The sequence below is a fragment of the Melanotaenia boesemani genome, chromosome 24 (genome assembly GCF_017639745.1).
Source record: "Melanotaenia boesemani isolate fMelBoe1 chromosome 24, fMelBoe1.pri, whole genome shotgun sequence".
Taxonomy (NCBI): Eukaryota; Metazoa; Chordata; class Actinopteri; order Atheriniformes; family Melanotaeniidae; genus Melanotaenia; species Melanotaenia boesemani.
The window spans coordinates 2,515,101-2,534,183 of NC_055705.1; the positions used below are offsets into that span (position 1 = coordinate 2,515,101).

Consider the following 19,083-nt stretch of genomic DNA (forward strand, 5'->3'; position numbering starts at 1 on the left):
ATCAGCTTCCAGCATCCTGACCACTACACACCCTGAGTTTTCCACATCTAGACTGGTTTGTAGTTTTACTTGTGATACCAGGATGTAAAAAATTATCCTAACATACAACGTTAACAGGCTGATTGATCGGAACATATTTTTCTCTTAAGACATCATCATCATTATCCAGATTTACTTCATAATTTTTTCCATCATATTTAACTCCATCCAGTCCACCAGGATCCACTGGATTTAACAGCCCTGATAAAACAAAGTTCACTCTTTCATTTCGAAAGTTTAACATATCAGGACAACATCAATGTGACTTGGTCTTCAACAGATTTCATGTTTCTGTTCATTAAATAACAGCATGTCTATAGATGTGTATTTTTTTTTTTTATCTGATGGTGTATTAACTTCATTTTCAGAGCTGGTGAGGACCAGATAACTTCTCATTATGTCCTGATAAATTACACCTGTGAACTGGAAGAGGCTGAACTGTCTGCTTTACATGACTGTAAAATCCTGATAACGTGACATGAACATGTTTAAAGCTGCGGTTTCTTCTGGTTGTTTTAGAGTCAGGAACCTCAGAAACACTAAATCTCTTCTGATCAAGGTTTTATAGCTGCAGCTATTACAATATGTATTAATAAATAATTTACTGGTGATTATAAAGTCATTTCTCAGTCTGAATTTATTTTAATTTTTTCCTAAACCATGTGACAACACCCAGTGAAAACCATTGCTTTAAATCAGTTTGTACTTACCAAACAGTCGATTAACACCAAAAGTTTCTCTCGCTAGTCTGAGAAAAACAGAGAAACAGTTTATTATCTGAGCGGAGAGAAGTCAGTCTGCCAGAACTCCAGCACACACACACACACAGAATACTGATGATACCACATTTCCATTTTATTTTGCGGTAAAATCCTCAATGCAGCTAATTTGTAAAACACCAGATAATGAACAGGTCGTCTCAGGACATTTTTAATGATACAGTCCAGTTCAGTTTAAATATATTATCCAGTTCAAACAGGTCTGCTGTATGAAAAGTCCAGTTTAACTGTACCAGTTTCATTTAAACAAGTTCTTACAGAATAATAACCTGACCATTAATAATAATAATTGTAAAAAAAAGTCACTCAAGCAGTCATTTCATTTCTATGTAGAGTAGTATGTTAAAAGTCATGTGGACATAAAATCAGTGATAAATACAAGGAATTAATTTTCCACCAGGTCAATCTGATGTATGTCTCACCTTTATTCTGGTTTCAGTAAAAATCCTTATACCTGTCTATGGAACCAGAGAAAAAAAATCTAATCTCTCCTTTTGGTCCCTATCAGCTTAACAGTTAACTCAGCTACAACATTAAAAACTTTTAAGCTGTGCATATTAAACCTTTTAACTGAGAATGACAGTTTTTTGACTGATTAGTCCATCCGGACAGGCTAGCATTAGCAGTTAGCTGTATATGAATCCCTCAGACAAAACACACCTAATTATCTATAGCTCAGGTTTAACAGACAGCTAGCAGTTAGCATAATGCTAATTGCTAGCTTACTGTACAAGCCTACTTTCTATAAGTGAGATAATAATGAGTTTGTTTGCTTTCTCCCTAGCTGCCATTAGCCAGGTCATTTAACTTCGTCACTGTGGTTAAAGGATAAATAAAACTGGTGGCTCATTGGTTTGTTTGAATTCGTTTGAAGTTTAACAAGAGCTGAAGACATTTTTATGGTTAAAAATGAGCCGTTAGCGTTAGCGACGCTAACGGTTAGCTAGCTTCACACTCTTAAAATATACTTGTTCATATGGCTAATTTCGTTTATTCTTTGGCTGATTTTACATCGTTTACCATTCAAAAACAACTTTGGACATGTTATAAGATGCTTAAACGTGTTTATAGTTCATAAATGAATCATTTAACCGAGGGACATTATATATTAATCTCCGCTAGCGTGACGAAGCAAAATGGATGTACTTCCGGTCCGTTTCGATTAAAACTGTTAAAATAGTAATTAATTTCGGTCGTTCTTGGACTGATTTTACTTCGCTTACAGTTAATCAATCTCTCAGGACATGTTTGAGGACGTTTATAGCTGTTTATAGTAAAAATATTAATAATATAATGGAGAGAATAATAGCACGTACTCACCGTTTGCCGAAGCCAGCAGAAGGGGAGGGGCGGGAGGGAATGCAACGGTCTCGTAGTAAGGGACGTGGTTAGTTTAGGTGGAGTCAGAAATTCCAGTGCTTGGTTTAAAAACAGTGTAAAATATGAATAAATGAAGTTCTTAAACATATCAGTCAACTAACTAACAACTAACTCTAACACTAACTAAAAATATAAACAGATTTAATACAATTACTACTGTAATTCAGATGATTACAATGTGATAATAAAGTTACAGTAAGGTGTTCGAACACTGTTAAGTCCTTGAACTTCTCTTTAAAACTGAAGAGAAACATGTTGATAGTTGAATTAGTGAATAAGATAATTAATTTTTCAACTGTGGTGTTAATCATTAAATGGTTTTGCACATAAAACGTCTGTGTATTATTCATGTGTGGATATTGTTGTGGTACATAAGTCAGCCATAACTCTATCACAACTGATAATGCTTTGCCTTTCAGGAATTCCATGAATTAATTTTATCAGTTGAAGCCGTGAAAGATGAGGGCTGGTTAACTACTGGGTAGTGGTAGCTGGCTTTGCTTAGCTTTGCAGCTAAAGAGGAACTCCATGAATCAGACTAAATTTAACTAAATTACTGTGTAAGATGTCCAAACCTTTTTTTTTTAAAGAAAAGAACAGGCTTAAATAATTCTAAAGTTCTAGTGAAATCTGATGAAGGTGCCAAAACACTCTAAATTAATTTTATAAATCAATCACTGTAAGAAAGTAGACAGATAATTGGTGATTAGGTCAGAGACTGTGCTGAATGGGCTTATTGAAAGCTAAGAAGAAGAAGAAGAACTTTGGTCTATAGTTTGTGAAATGTGTGTGTTAGGGCCGAAGAGAAGTAACTGAAAAGTTTAGCTGAAGGAATAGAAGTTGCAGTTGGTCTTTAATGTGAGTAAAATGGTTTAAATCAGAACTGAAATTAACTTAATATAGTTAAAGGTTGTGAAGCTCAAACTGGTGTATGATGATTGGAGATGTATGTCAAGCATTAATGACAGATAAAGATGGTTGAAGTGTTATTCTTGAAGAGGTATCTATGAAGTATAAATAAACAGCTGACGCATTTAAACCTTAAACTGGAATTTAAAGTTGCTGAAATGGTGGAACGGTGAACAGAAATGTACTTTACATAGTTCAACATGGCTGAAAAGGGCTGAAATATGGTTGTTGAAGAAGTATATATGAAGCTGAAATGAAGAGTTTAACAATTTAAAGCACAAATTGGTGTTTAAATGTAGTTTAAAAGGTGGAAAGTAAAACTTAAATGTCCTTTACATAGTTAAACATGGCTGAAAATGGCTGAAGTCTGCTTGTTGAAGCATCAGCTGAAGTAATCATGAAACTGAAGTCAGTTCAGCCTGACAGCATTCACACTGTCAGGCTGAATGATTAGACTGAAATGCTGAAAAGATGGCCGGAGATAGGGGAAGAAGGCTGAAATGTCTTTGTTGAAAAAGTATTTATTAAGCAGAAGTGAAAAGTTGAAGGATTTAAAGCTGAACGTGGAGTTAAAAGGTGCTGAAAGGGTAAAATGTTGAAGTGAAATGTGCTTAAGATTGCTGAAGATGGCTGAAAAGGATGGTTGTTGAAGAAGTATGAAGCTTAAGTCAATAGTTGGAAGGATTTAAAGCTCAAACTGGTGTTTAAATGTAGTTAAAATGGTGGAAAGTTGAACTTATATGTACTTAAGATTGCTGAAAATGACTGAAATATGGTTGTTGAAGAAGTATATATGAAGCTTAAGTCAATAGTTGGAAGGATTTAAAGCACAAGCAGGTGTTTAAATGTAGTTAAAAAGGTGGAAAGCTGGACTGAAATGTGCTTAAGATTGCTAAAGATGGCTGAAAAGGGCTGAATTATGGTTGTTGAAGCAGTATATATGAAGCTGAAGTCAATAGTTGGAAGGATTTAAAGCACAAGCAGGTGTTTAAATGTAGTTAAAAAGGTGGAAAGCTGAACTGAAATGTGCTTAAGATAGTTCAACATGGCTGTAAAGGGCTGAATTATGGTTGTTGAAGAGGTATATATGAAGCTTAAGTCAATAGTTGGAAGGATTTAAAGCACAATCAGGTGTTTAAATGTAGTTAAAATGGTGGAAAGCTGAACTGAAATGTGCTTAAGATAGTTCAACATGGCTGAAAATGGCTGAAGTCTGGGTGTTGAAGCACCAGCTGAAGTAATCATGAAGCTGAAGTCAATAGTTAAAGTATTTAAAGTTAAAACAGAATATTAAAGATGCTGAACTGGTTGAATGTAGGACAAATGATTGTAAAAGGCAGAAAGAGCTGAAACAGAGTTGAATTGGCAGCTGAAACACAGTCCATCATGTAAGTGAGCAGCAAAGGACATGATGAGAGGACAGACAGAGGAGGAGAGATAGAGGAGGACATATGGCCTGTTGTCATGAGAAGGACAAGGAGAAGACAGGAGAAGAGGACAGAGACATATGTGGGATCATTAGGAGGACAAAACTGGATGAGAAGTCCATAATCTGGATCAATTGGACTGAATTTAAAGCTCAAACGTGAGGTAAAAGGTGGTGAAAGGGTGAAAGGTTGAAGTGAAATGCACTTAAGATTGCTGAAGATGGCTGAAAAGGGCTAAAATATGGTTGTTGAAGAAGTATATGAAGGTGAAATGAAGAGTTCAACAATATAAAGCACAAATTGGTGTTTAAATGTAGTTAAAAAGGTGGAAAGCTGAACTTAAATGTGCTGAAGACAGTTCAACATGGCTGAAAATGGCTGAAGTCTGGGTGTTGAAGCCTCAGTTGAAGTAATCATGAAGCTGAAGTCAATAGTTAAAGTATTTAAAGCTGAATGATTGTACTGAAATGCTGAAAAGATGGCTGAAGATAGTGAAAGATAGCTGAAATGTGACTTTTGAAGAAGTATTTATTAAGCTGAAGTGAAAAGTTTAAGTATTTAAAGCTCAAAGGGGAGTTAAAAGGTGCTGAAAGGGTGAAAGGTTAAAGTGAAATGTGCTTAAGATTGCTGAAGATGGCTGAAAAGAGCTGAGATATGGTTGATGACGCAGTATATATGAAGTTGAAATGAAGAGTTCAACAATTTAAAGCACAAATTGCTGTTTAAATGTAGTTAAAATGGTGGAAAGTTGAACTGAAATGTGCTTAAGATAGTCAAACATAGCTGTAAATGGCTGAAGTCTGCTTGCTGAAGCACCAGCTGAAGTAATCATGAAGCTGAAGTCAACAGTTAAAGGATTTAAAGCTGAAAGTGAATGTCAAAGGTGCTGAACTGGTTGAATGTAGAAGAAATGATTGTAAAAGGCAGAAAGAGCTGAGACAGGGTTGAATTGGCAGCTGAAACACAGTCCATCATGTAAGTGAGCAGCAAAGGACATGATGAGAGGACAGACAGAGGAGGAGAGATAGAGGAGGACATGTGGCCTGTTGTAATGTGAAGGACAAGGAGGAGACAGGAGAAGAGGACAGAGGGACATGCCTGGACTCAATAGGAGGCCAAAACCAAGTGAGAAGTCCATGATCTGGATCAATAAAACTGAATGAATTAGGTGAAAGGTCAGCTGGCTGCTCACAGCTGAGAGCAGTCAGTGAGTCGTCATGACAACGGCCCCTCACTTAACTGACAAGCAGAGAGCAGAGCTGCACTGTTCTCATCACTCTGCGCACCTCCCGAACAACTGTTCATTAAAAGAAAACTATAAGAGTTATACAGATAATTTTTTCACCCTGAGTGCCAGGAGGGTCTGGGGAACGCAGGGATGTGGTTTATTTTACTGTAATGTAAACAGAATTTAAATGGTGACAAGTTAAAAACACATGAGAAATGCACTCTCCTCTTAGAATCCTCATTTGAATGGAAGTCTATGGGAGCAAAAGTAGACTTTTCCTCGTTTGGAGAAGCATAACTCGAGATCTGTAAATCCCAGCTCTGTCATTCTTGGTTCTGCTCGAAGCCAACTTAAATTCCTCCGTTTTGATGTATAATTTATGTCTCTACGACAAAAGTTGTAGGAGTTATGAGAATTTGTTTGGAGTAGTGGAACAGGCTGAAAGGTTAGAGTGAGACCTAGAGTGGGAGAGAGTGGAGTGAACATTCTAAAAGTTATTGATTTTTAAACAGCCATAAATCAATAACGCTAAAAGATATCAATAAGTTGAATACAAGTTTAATAGCCCAATCCCTTGTGAGTTGTTTAAAGTTTGAATGGTGTTTCTAGCTGAAAGTATGCTGAAGTTATAAGAGCTGAAAGAGCTGAAAGTTTTGAAGCAGTTGAAGGCTGAACAGCTGAAGTGCCATTCATTTCAATGGGAGCTGAAGATCAATAAATGATCAATAACTTGAAAAGTTGAACAGATATCAAAAATTTGAATAGAAGCAGGAATCTCCTGAACGAGCTGAACATTTTGATACCAAAATTGTTGAAATCGGCTGAAGCTAGCTCAAGTTATAACGTGCCGAAAAACGGCGGAAGAATAATAATAATAAAGAGAAACAGGAAAACTATAGTGTGAATGCTTGAAAGCATTCACACAACTAGAAAAAGCTGTTATTGCATAACAGCATGTGTGAATGCTGTCATGCTGAATGATTGAAATGAAATGCTGAAAAGTGGCTGAAGATGGTTAAAAAAGGCTGAAATGTCTGTTGAATAAGAATTTATTAAGCTGAAGTGAAAAGTTTAAGTATTTAAAGCTCAAAGGGGAGTTAAAAGGTGCTGAAAGGGTGAAAGGTTAAAGTGAAATGTGCTTAAGATTGCTGAAGATGGCTGAAAAGAGCTGAGATATGGTTGATGACGCAGTATATATGAAGTTGAAATGAAGAGTTCAACAATTTAAAGCACAAATTGCTGTTTAAATGTAGTTAAAATGGTGGAAAGTTGAACTGAAATGTGCTTAAGATAGTCAAACATAGCTGTAAATGGCTGAAGTCTGCTTGCTGAAGCACCAGCTGAAGTAATCATGAAGCTGAAGTCAACAGTTAAAGGATTTAAAGCTGAAAGTGAATGTTAAAGGTGCTGAACTGGTTGAATGTAGAAGAAATGATTGTAAAAGGCAGAAAGAGCTGAAACAGAGTTGAATTGGCAGCTGAACCACAGTCCATCATGTAAGTGAGCAGCAAAGGACATGATGAGAGGACAGACAGAGGAGGAGAGATAGAGGAGGACATGTGGCCTGTTGTAATGTGAAGGACAAGGAGGAGACAGGAGAAGAGGACAGAGGGACATGCCTGGACTCAATAGGAGGCCAAAACCAGGTGAGAAGTCCATGATCTGGATCAATAAAACTGAATGAATTAGGTGAAAGGTCAGCTGGCTGCTCACAGCTGAGAGCAGTCAGTGAGTCGTCATGACAACGGCCCCTCACTTAGCTGACAAGCAGAGAGCAGAGCTGCACTGTTCCAATCACTTTGCGCACCTCCTGAACAACTGTTCATTAAAAGAAAACTATAAGAGTTATCCAAATAATTTTTTCACCGTGAGCGCCAGGAGGGTATGGGGAACGCAGGGATGTGGTTTATTTTACTGTAATGTGAACAGAATTTAAATGGTGACAAGTTAAAAACACATGAGAAATGCATTTTCCTCTTAGAATCCAGATTTGAATGGAAGTCTATGGGAGCAAAAGTAGACTTTTCCTCGCTTGGAGAGGCATAGCTCGAGATCTGTAAATCCCAGCTCTGTCATTCTTGGTTCTCTTCGAAGCCAACTTAAATTCCTCCGTTTTGATGTATAATTAATGTCTCTACGACGAAAGTTGTAGGAGTTATGAGAATTTGTTTGGAGTAGTGGAACAGGCTGAAAGGTTAGAGTGAGAGCTAGAGTGGGAGAGAGTGGAGTGAACATTCTAAAAGTTATTGATTTTTAAACTGCCATAAATCAATAACGGTGAAAGATATCAAAAAGTTGAATACAAGTTTAATAGCCCAATCCCTTGTGAGTTGTTTAAAGTTTGAATGGTGTTTCTAGCTGAAAGTATGCTGAAGTTATAAGAGCTGAAAGAGCTGAAAGTTTTGAAGCAGTTGAAGGCTGAACAGCTGAAGTGCCATTCATTTCAATGGGAGCTGAAGATCAATAAATGATCAATAACTTGAAAAGTTGAACAGATATCAAAAATTTGAATAGAAGCAGGAATCTCCTGAACGAGCTGAACATTTTGATACCAAAATTGTTGAAATCGGCTGAAGCTAGCTCAAGTTATAACGTGCCGAAAAACGGCGGAAGAATAATAATAATAAAGAGAAACAGGAAAACTATAGTGTGAATGCTTGAAAGCATTCACACAACTAGAAAAGGCTGTTATTAGCATAACAGCAAGTGTGAATGCTGTCATGCTGAATGATTGAAATAAAATGCTGAAAAGTGGCTGAAGATGGTTGAAAAAGGCTGAAATGTCTTTGTTGAAGAAGGATTTATTAAGCTGAAGTGAAAAGTTGAAGGACCTAAAGCTCAAAGTGGAGTGAAAAGGTGCTGAAAGGCTGAAAGGTTGACCTGAAATGTGCTTAAGATTACTGAAGATGGCTGAAAAGGGCTGAAATATGGTTGTTGAAGAAGTGTATATGAAGCTTAAGTCAATAGTTGGAAGGAATTAAAGCTCAAACTGGTGTTTAAATGTAGTTTAAATGGTAGAAAGCTGAAGTGAAATGTGCTTAAGATAGTTCAACAAGGCTGAAAATGGATGAAGTCTGGGTGTTGAAGCATCAGCTGAAGTAATCATGAAGCTGAAGTCAAAAGTTAAAGTATTTAAAGTTCAAACAGAATATTAAAGGTGCTGAACCGGTTGAATGCAGAAGAAGTCATTGTAAAAGGCAGAAAGAGCTGAACCAGAGTTGAATTGGCAGCTGAACCACAGTCCATCATGTAAGTGAGCAGCAAAGGACATGATGAGAGGACAGACAGAGGAGAGATGGGGGAGGACATGTGGCCTGCTGTAATGAGAAGGACAAGGAGGAGACAGCAGAAGAGGACAGAGAGACATACCTGGACTCAATAGGAGGCCAAAACCAGGTGAGAAGTCCTTAATCTGGATCAATAAAGCTGAATGAATTGGGTCAAAGGTCAGCTGGCTCCTAACAGCTGAGAGCACTCAGTGAGTCGTCATGACAACAGCCCCTCACTTAACTGACAAGCAGAACTGCACCGTTCCAATCACTCTGCGCACCTCCCAAACAACTGTTCATTAAAAGAAAATTATAAGAGTTATACAGATAATTTTTTCACCGTGAGTGCCAGGAGGGTCTGGGGAACGCAGGGATGTGGTTTATTTTACTGTAATGTGAACAGAATTTAAATGGTGACGAGTTAAAAACACATGAGAAATGCATTTTCCTCTTAGAATCCCGATTTGAATGGAAGTCTATGGGAGCAAAAGTGGACTTTTCCTCGCTTGGAGAGGCATAGCTAAAACTCTGTAAATCCCAGCTCTGTCATTCTTGGTTCTATTCGAAGCCAACAAAAATTCCTCCATTTTGATGTATAATTTATTTCTCTACGATGAAAATTGTGGGAGTGATAAGAATTTGTTTGGAGTAGTGGAATATGCTGAAAGGTTAGAGTGAGAGCTAGAGTGGGAGAGAGTGGAGTGAACATTCTAAAAGTTATCGATTTTTAAACTGCCATAAATCAATAACGCTAAAAGATATCAAAAAGTTGAATAGAAGTTTAATAGCCCAATCCCTTGTGAGTTGTTTAAAGTTTGAATGGTGTCTCTAGCTGAAAGTATGCTGAAGTTCTAAGAGCTGAAAGAGCTGAAAGTTTTTGAAGGAGGTGAAGGCTGAAGAGCTGAAATGCCATTCATTTCAATGGGAGCTAAAGAGCAATAAATTGATCAATAATTTGAAAAGTTGAACAGATATCAAAAAGTTGAATAGAAGCAGGAATCTCCTGAACGAGCTGAACGTTTTGATACCAAAATTGTTGAAATCGGCTGAAGCTAGCTCAAGATTTTGAACGACGAAAAACGGCGGAAGAATAATAATAATAAAAAGAATAATAAAGAAAAACAGGAAAACTATAGTGTGAATGCTTAACAGCATTCACACAACTAGAAACAGCTGTTATTAGCATAACAGCATGTGTGAATGCTGTCATGCTGAATGATTGGAATAAAATGCTGAAAAGTGGCTGAAGATGGTTGAAAAAGGCTGAAATGTCTTTGTTGAAGAAGGATTTATTAAGCTGAAGTGAAAAGTTGAAGGACCTAAAGCTCAAAGTGGAGTGAAAAGGTGCTGAAAGGCTGAAAGGTTGAAAGGTTGACCTGAAATGTGCTTAAGATTGCTGAAGATGGCTGAAAAGGGCTGAAATATGGTTGTTGAAGAAGTGTATATGAAGCTTAAGTCAATAGTTGGAAGGAATTAAAGCTCAAACTGGTGTTTAAATGTAGTTTAAATGGTAGAAAGCTGAAGTGAAATGTGCTTAAGATAGTTCAACAAGGCTGAAAATGGATGAAGTCTGGGTGTTGAAGCATCAGCTGAAGTAATCATGAAGCTGAAGTCAAAAGTTAAAGTATTTAAAGTTCAAACAGAATATTAAAGGTGCTGAACCGGTTGAATGCAGAAGAAGTCATTGTAAAAGGCAGAAAGAGCTGAAACAGAGTTGAATTGGCAGCTGAACCACAGTCCATCATGTAAGTGAGCAGCAAAGGACATGATGGGAGGACAGACAGAGGAGGAGAGATAGAGGAGGACATGTGGCCTGATGTAATGAGAAGGACAAGGAGGAGACAGGAGAAGAGGACAGAGACATACGTGGAATCAATAGGAGGCCAAAACCAGGTGAAAAGTCCATAATGTGGATCAATAAAGCTGAATGAATTAGGTGAACGGTCAGCTGGCTGCTCACAGCTGAGAGCACTCAGTGAGTTGTCATGACAACGGCCCCCCACTTAACTGACAAGCAGAACTGCACTGTTCCAATCACTCTGCGCACCTCCCGAACAACTCTTGTTTAAGAGAAAACTATAAGAGTTATCCAAATAATTTTTTCACCGTGAGCGCCAGGAGGGTCTGGGGAACGCAGGGTTGTGGTTTATTTTACTGTAATGTGGACAGAATTTAAATGGTGACGAGTTAAAAACACATGAGAAATGCATTTTCCTCTTAGAATCCAGATTTTAATGGAAGTCTATGGGAGCACAAGTAGACTTTTCCTCGCTTGGAGAGGCATAGCTCGAGATCTGTAAATCCCAGCTCTGTCATTCTTGGTTCTCTTCGAAGCCAACTAAAATTCCTCCGTTTTGATGTATAATTTATGTCTCTACGATGAAAGTTGTAGGAGTTATGAGAATTTGTTTGGAGTACTGGAACAGGCTGAAAGGTTAGAGTGAGGGCTAGAGTGGGAGAGAGTGGAATGAACATTCTAAAAGTTATTGATTTTGAAACTGCCATAAATCAATAATGCTAAAAGATATCAAAAAGTTGAATAGAAGTTTTATAGCCCAATCCCTTGTGAGTTGTTTAAAGTTTGAATGGTGTTTCTAGCTGAAAGTATGCTGAAGTTCTAGGAGCTGAAAGAGCTGAAAGTTTTGAAGGAGTTGAAGGCTGAAGTGCTGAAATCCTATTGATTTCAATGGGAGCTGAAGATCAATAAATTGATCAATAATTTGAAAAGTTGAACAGATATCAAAAAGTTGAATAGAAGCATAAATGTCCTGAACGAGCTGAACGTTTTGATACCAAAATTGTTGAAATCGGCTGAAGCTAGCTCAAGATGTTGAACAACAAAAAACGGCGGAAGAATAATAATAAGAACTAGAAAAAGCTGTTATTGCATAACAGCATGTGTGAATGCTGTCATGTTGAATGATTGAAATAAAATGCTGAAAAGTGGCTGAAGATGGTTAAAAAAGGCTGAAATGTCTGTTGAATAAGTATTTATTAAGCTGAAGTGAAAAGTTGAAGGATTTAAAGCTCAAAGTGGAATTAAAAGGTGCTGAAAGCCTGAAAGGTTGAACTGAAATGTGCTTAAGTTTGCTGAAGATGGCTGAAAAGGGCTGAAATATGGTTGTTGAAGCAGTATATATAAAGCTTAAGTCAAGTGTTGGAAGGATTTAAAGCACAAGCAGGTGTTTAAATGTAGTTAAAATGGTGGAAAGTTGAACTGAAATGTGCTTGAGATAGTCAAACATGGCTGTAAATGGCTGAAGTCTGCTTGCTGAAGCACCAGCTGAAGTAATCATGTAGCTGAAGTCAATAGTTAAAGGATTTAAAGCTGAAAGTGAATATTAAAGGTACTGAACTGGTTGAATGTAGAAGAAATGATTGTAAAAGGCAGAAAGAGCTGAAACAGAGTTGAATTGGCAGCTGAAACACAGTCCATCATGTAAGTGAGCAGCAAAGGACATGATGAGAGGACAGACAGAGGAGGAGAGATAGAGGAGAACATGTGGCCTGTTGTCATGAGAAGAACAAGGAGCAGACAGGAGAAAAGAGGACAGAGAGTAATACCTGGACTCATTAGGAGGCCAAAACCAGGTGAGAAGTCCATGATCTGGATCAATAAAACTGAATGAATTAGGTGAAAGGTCAGCTGGCTCCTAACAGCTGAGAGCAGTCAGTGAGTCGTCATGACAACGGCCCCTCACATAACTGACAAGCAGAGAGCAGAACTGCACTGTTCCAATCACTTTGCGCACCTCTCGAACAACTGTTCATTAAAAGAAAACTATAAGAGTTATCCAAATAATTTTTTCACCGTGAGCGCCAGGAGGGTCTGGGGAACGCAGGGATGTGGATTATTTTACTGTAATGTGAACAGAATTTAAATGGTGACAAGTTAAAAACACATGAGAAATGCATTTTCCTCTTAGAATCCAGATTTGAATGGAAGTCTATGGGAGCAAAAGTAGACTTTTCCTCGCTTGGAGAGGCATAGCTCGAGATCTGTAAACCCCAGCTCTGTCATTCTTGGTTCTCTTCGAAGCCAACTAAAATTCCTCCGTTTTGATGTATAATTTATGTCTCTACGATGAAAGTTGTAGGAGTTATGAGAATTTGTTTGGAGTAGTGGAACAGGCTGAAAGGTTAGAGTGAGGGCTAGAGTGGGAGAGAGTGGAATGAACATTCTAAAAGTTATTGATTTTGAAACTGCCATAAATCAATAATGCTAAAAGATATCAAAAAGTTGAATAGAAGTTTTATAGCCCAATCCCTTGTGAGTTGTTTAAAGTTTGAATGGTGTTTCTAGCTGAAAGTATGCTGAAGTTCTAAGAGCTGAAAGAGCTGTAAGTTTTGAAGGAGTTGAAGGCTGAAGTGCTGAAATCCTATTGATTTCAATGGGAGCTGAAAATCAATAAATGATCAATAACTTGAAAAGTTGAACAGATATCAAAAAGTTGAATAGAAGCAGGAATCTCCTGAACGAGCTGAACGTTTTGATACCAAAATTGTTGAAATCGGCTGAAGCTAGCTCAAGATGTGGAACAACTAAAAACAGCGGAAGAATAATAATAATAATAATAAGAATAATAAAGAAAAACAGGAAAACTATAGTGTGAATGCTTAACAGCATTCACACAATAATAAAGAAAAACAGGAAAACTATAGTGTGAATGCTTAAAAGCATTCACACAACTAGAAAAAGCTGTTATTGCATAACAGCATGTGTGAATGCTGTCATGCTGAATGATTGGAATAAAATGCTGAAAAGTGGCTGAAGATAGTTAAAAAAGGCTGAAATGTCTTTTTTGAAAAAGTATTTATTAAGCTGAAGTGAAAGGTTGAAGGACTTAAAGCTCAAACTGGAGTTAAAAGGTGCTGAAAGGCTGAAATGTTGAACTGAAATGTGCTTAAGATTGCTGAAGATGGCTGAAAAGGGCTGAATTATGGTTGTTGAAGCAGTATATATGAAGCTTAAGTCAATAGTTTGAAGGATTTAAAGCACAAGCAGGTGTTTAAATGTAGTTTAAAAGGTGGAAAGCTGAACTGAAATGTGCTTAAGATAGTTCAACATGGCTGAAAAGGGCTGAATTATGGTTGTTGAAGAGGTATATATGAAGCTGAAGTCAATAGTTGTTTAAATGTAGTTAAAATGGTGGAAAGTTGAAGTAAAATGTGCTTAAGGTAGTTCAACATTGCTGAAAATGGCTGAAGTGTGCTTGCTGAAGCACCAGCTGAAGTAATCATGAAGCTGAAGTCAATAGTTAAAGGATTTACAGCTGAAAGTGAATATTAAAGGTGCTGAACTGGTTGAATGTAGAAGAAATGATTGTAAAAGGCAGAAAGAGCTGAAACAGAGTTGAATTGGCAGCTGAACCACAGTCCATCATGTAAGTGAGCAGCAAAGGACATGATGGGAGGACAGACAGAGGAGGAGAGATAGAGGAGGACATGTGGCCTCAAGGACAAGGAGGAGACAGGAGAAGAGGACAGAGACATATGTGGACTCATTAGGAGGACAAAACCAGGTGAGAAATCCATAATCTGGATCAATAAGACTGAATGTATGAGGTCAAAGGTCAGCTGGCTCCTAACAGCTGAGAGCACTCAGTGAGTTGTCATGACGACGGCCCCTCACTTAACTGACAAGCAGAGGGCAGAGCTGCACTGTTCCAATCACTCTGCGCACCTCCCGAACCACTGTTCATTAAAAGAAAACTATAAGAGTTGTCCAGATAATTTTTACACCGTGAGTGCCAGGAGGGTCTGGGGAACGCAGGGATGTAATTTATTCATCCCTACTTTGAACAGAATTTAAATGGTGGCGAGTTAAAAACAGAGGAGAAATGCACTTTGACCCAGAATCCTGCCTCTGATTTGAATGGAAGGGTATAGGAGCAAAAGTTGACTTTTCCTCGCTTGGAGAGGCCTAGCTCCAAATCTATAAGTCCCAGCTCTGTCGTGCTTGGTTCTGTTCGAAGCCAACTTAAATTCCTCCGTTTTGATGTATAATTTATGTCTCTACGATGAAAATTGTAGGAGTTATGAGAATTTGTTTGGAGTAGCGGAAGGGGCTGAAAAGCTAGAGGGTGCTAGAGTGGGAGAGATTTTGTTGAAAATGAAAATTTTTATGATATTTAAACTTCCATAAATCCAAAACCGTAAAACATATCGGCAAAAAAAGACATTTTTAAATAGCCCAATCCGTTGTGAGTTGTTTAAAGTTTGAATGGTGTTTCTAGCTGAAAGTATGTAAAAGTAGTAGGAGTTGAAAGAAGCAGAAGTTTTTGAATGAGCTGAAAGGTTTTCAATAGATTTCAATGGCAAAATATTTTTGTTTAAAGTTAAATATTTTAAAAAGTATAAAAGTTATAAATACCAAAAGTCAGAGCAGGAATGTCCTGAACGAGCTGAACGTTTTGATACCAAAATTGTTGAAATAGCACAAAAAATGCAGAAGGAGAAAGGTGCCGAAAAACGGCGGAAGAATATGGAATAATAATAATAAATAAAAACAGGAAAACTATAGTGTGAATGCTTAACAGCATTCACACAACTAGAAAAAGCTGTTATTGCATAACAGCATGTGTGAATGCTGTCATGCTGAATGATTGAAATAAAATGCTGAAAAATGGCTGAAGATGGTTAAAAAAGGCTGAAATGTCTTTGTTGAAGAAATATTTATTAAGCTGAAGTGAAAAGTTGAAGGATTGAAAGCTCAAAGTGGAGATAAAAGGTGCTGAAAGATTGCTGAAGATGGCTGAAAAATGGTTGTTGAAGAAGTATATATGAAGCTAAAATGAAGAGTTCAACCATTTAAAGCACAAATTGGTGTTTAAATGTAGTTAAAATGGTGGAAAGTTGAACTGAAATGTGCTTAAGAAAGTGAAACATGGCTGAAAATGGCTGAAGTCTGCTTGCTGAAGCACCAGCCGAAGTAATCATGAAGCTGAAGTCAATAGTTAAAGGATTTACAGCTGAAAGTGAATATTAAAGGTGCTGAACTGGTTGAATGTAGAGCAAATGATTGTAAAAGGCAGAAAGAGCTGAAAAAGAGGTGAACTGGCAGCTGAAACACAGTCAATCATATAAGTGAGCAGCAAAGGACATGATGAGAGGACAGACAGAGGAGGAGAGATAGAGGAGGACATGTGGCCTCAAGGACAAGGAGGAGACAGGAGAAGAGGACAGAGACATATGTGGACTCATTAGGAGGACAAAACCAGGTGAGAAATCCATAATCTGGATCAATAAGACTGAATGTATGAGGTCAAAGGTCAGCTGGCTCCTAACAGCTGAGAGCACTCAGTGAGTTGTCATGACAACAGCCCCTCACTTAACTGACAGGCACAGACTGGGAAAAGAGCAGAGCAGAACTGCCGAATCACTCTGCGCACCTCTCGAACTCCTCGCTCCTGACAGAAAACTTTAGGAGATATCCAAATAATTCTTTCACCGTGAGCGCCAGGAGGGTCTGAGGAAGGCAGGGATGTAATTTATTCATCCCTACTTTGAACAGAATTTAAATGGTGGCGAGTTAAAAACAGAGGAGAAATGCACTTTGACCCAGAATCCTGCCTCTGATTTGAATGGAAGGGTATAGGAGCAAAAGTTGACTTTTGCTCGCTTGGAGAGGCGTAACTCAAAATCTATAAGTCCCAGCTCTGTCGTGCTTGGTTCTATTCGAAGCCAACTTAAATTCCTCCGTTTTGATGTATAATTTATGTCTCTACGATGAAAATTGTAGGAGTTATGAGAATTTGTTTGGAGTAGCGGAACAGGCTGAAAAGCTAGAGGGCGCTAGAGTGGGAGAGATTTTGTTGAAAATGAAAATTTTTATGATTTTTAAACTTCCATAAATCCCAAACCGTAAAACATATCGGCAAAAAAAGTCATTTTTAAATAGCGCAATCCGTTGTGAGTTGTTTAAAGTTTGAATGGTGTTTCTAGCTGAAAGTATGTAAAAGTAGTAGGAGTTGAAAGAAGCAGAAGTTTTTGAATGAGCTGAAAGGTTTTCAATTGATTTCAATGGCAAAATATTTTTGTTTAAAGTTAAATATTTTAAAAAGTATAAAAGTTATAAATACCAAAAGTCAAAGCAGGAATGTCCTGAACGAGCTGAACGTTTTGATACCAAAATTGTTGAAATAGCACAAAAAATGCGGAAGGAGAAAGGTGCCGAAAAATGCGGTATAATAATAATAATAATAATAATAATAATAATAATAAAGAAAAACAGGAAAACTATAGTGTGAATGCTTAACAGCATTCACACAATAATAATAATAATAAAGAAAAACAGGAAAACTATAGTGTGAATGCTTAACAGCATTCACACAATAATAATAATAATAAAGAAAAACAGGAAAACTATAGTGTGAATGCTTAACAGCATTCACACAACTAGAAAAAGCTGTTATTGCATAACAGCATGTGTGAATGCTGTCATGCTGAATGATTGAAATAAAATGCTGAAAAATGGCTGAAGATGGTTAAAAAAGGCTGAAATGTCTTTGTTGAAGAAATATTTATTAAGCTGAAGTGAGAAGTTGAAGGATGTAAAGCTCAAACTGGACTTTAAAGGTGCTGAAAGGGTGAAAGGTTGAAGCGCAAACTGTGCTGCTGTCCGTGGTGCTGTCAGGAGGTGTGTGGACACCCACAACAGACTAATAATTTTCCTGTCAATGGTGCTGAAGGAAACAACAGATCGGACAGACAGAGTGCTTGAAATGTGGTTGTTAAAGATTGTTTTGATATATTTCAAATGAAGTTATACTTCAACTATATGATTCTCAGTTTTAAGGGTCTGAAGTGGTGAAAAGTGGAATAAATGATTTTAAAAAGCAAAAGAAAAGCTGACACTGGTGAGAAAATGTGATGAAATGATGGAAAGTTTAACTTAAATGTGCTTAATATAGTTGAAGAGGTTTGAAGACAGGTGAAATCTGCTGGTTGACAAAGTATTTATGCAGCTGAAGTTAACACTATTAGTCTTTAAAGTTCAAAACTTGAAACCTTCTGCTGAAGTCTTAGCATAAATAGTAATTAAGTTTAATTCAATAGGAGAATAATCTCAAACTCAGTCTGACAATATTCAAAATGTGCATTTTTATTATTCTTTCTACAAAGCAGATCTGTGGTGTTTGTATAAGTAGAAGTTAGACATTTTTAATCTAGGAAGCCATAGATTACATTGAAACTTAATAATCTGTAAATGTAGTAACATGAATGACAATTTAAAAAATAAATGTGGCAGCAATTAATTTTATAACTATGGAACAAATTAGAGAAATAGATTAACCAGAGTTTGATAACATTTCAGATTGAATAAATATGACACATAAAAGTGATATCACTATTAGAAAAAAATAGCCATTTTAACAAAGAAAGCAGAACATCTGCAATGACAGCACAGATTTAAAACATTTTCTCCAAGAAAATGTGGCAATATCCAAAGCAAATATAATTTATATTAACATTATGACTGAAACATTCACAAGTACAATACAGTTTAACAGATATATTAAAAAATGTAAATAAAATATTAGGAGAATCTAACTAAACAAAACAAACAAACAAAAAAACAACAACAAAAAAAAGAGAATTCTCCACCCTACAGAAAGCACTGGCTTTGTTTGATAAACGTAATCATATTAAATGCCAGCAGTTATATGGAATAATACATTTGAAAATCAAAAAGCTATTAATAGCACACACTCAAACAAACATCACCCTTTGTTGGGCATTAATAGTAATTAAAAAAATACATATCACAGTTTAAATGGATATGTGGAGCCACATCCCATCAGACTTTTCTTTTGTGCTTCGATGTGGGTACACAGTCTTTCATAGACCCAGCCCCACTCCAGATAATCATATTAAAAGCGTAATTTATGTACATATAACCAGAATTACCCCAGGTTGAACGTAAAACTACAGGAAGACTCACATCTCTGGATGTGGCCTGTGTGACCTCCTCATTAGTTGTGGGCATTTCAGAAGCACTTTGAACACCCTGAGGATCATTGTCAATATATTTGGTCACATTATATTCTTTA

At 37.1% G+C, this 19,083-nt stretch overlaps 1 long non-coding RNA gene across 1 annotated transcript in view; it reads left to right on the forward strand.

The window, feature by feature from the left end:
- Positions 1-14,508, forward strand: part of LOC121635370 — a 23,790-nt gene extending 9,282 nt beyond the window's left edge. The window contains exons 2-3 of the long non-coding RNA XR_006009443.1: positions 10,885-10,897; positions 14,496-14,508. This is a non-coding gene — a long non-coding RNA (uncharacterized LOC121635370). The remainder of the gene's footprint in view (positions 1-10,884; positions 10,898-14,495) is intronic.
- Positions 14,509-19,083: the final 4,575 nt, after the last annotated feature.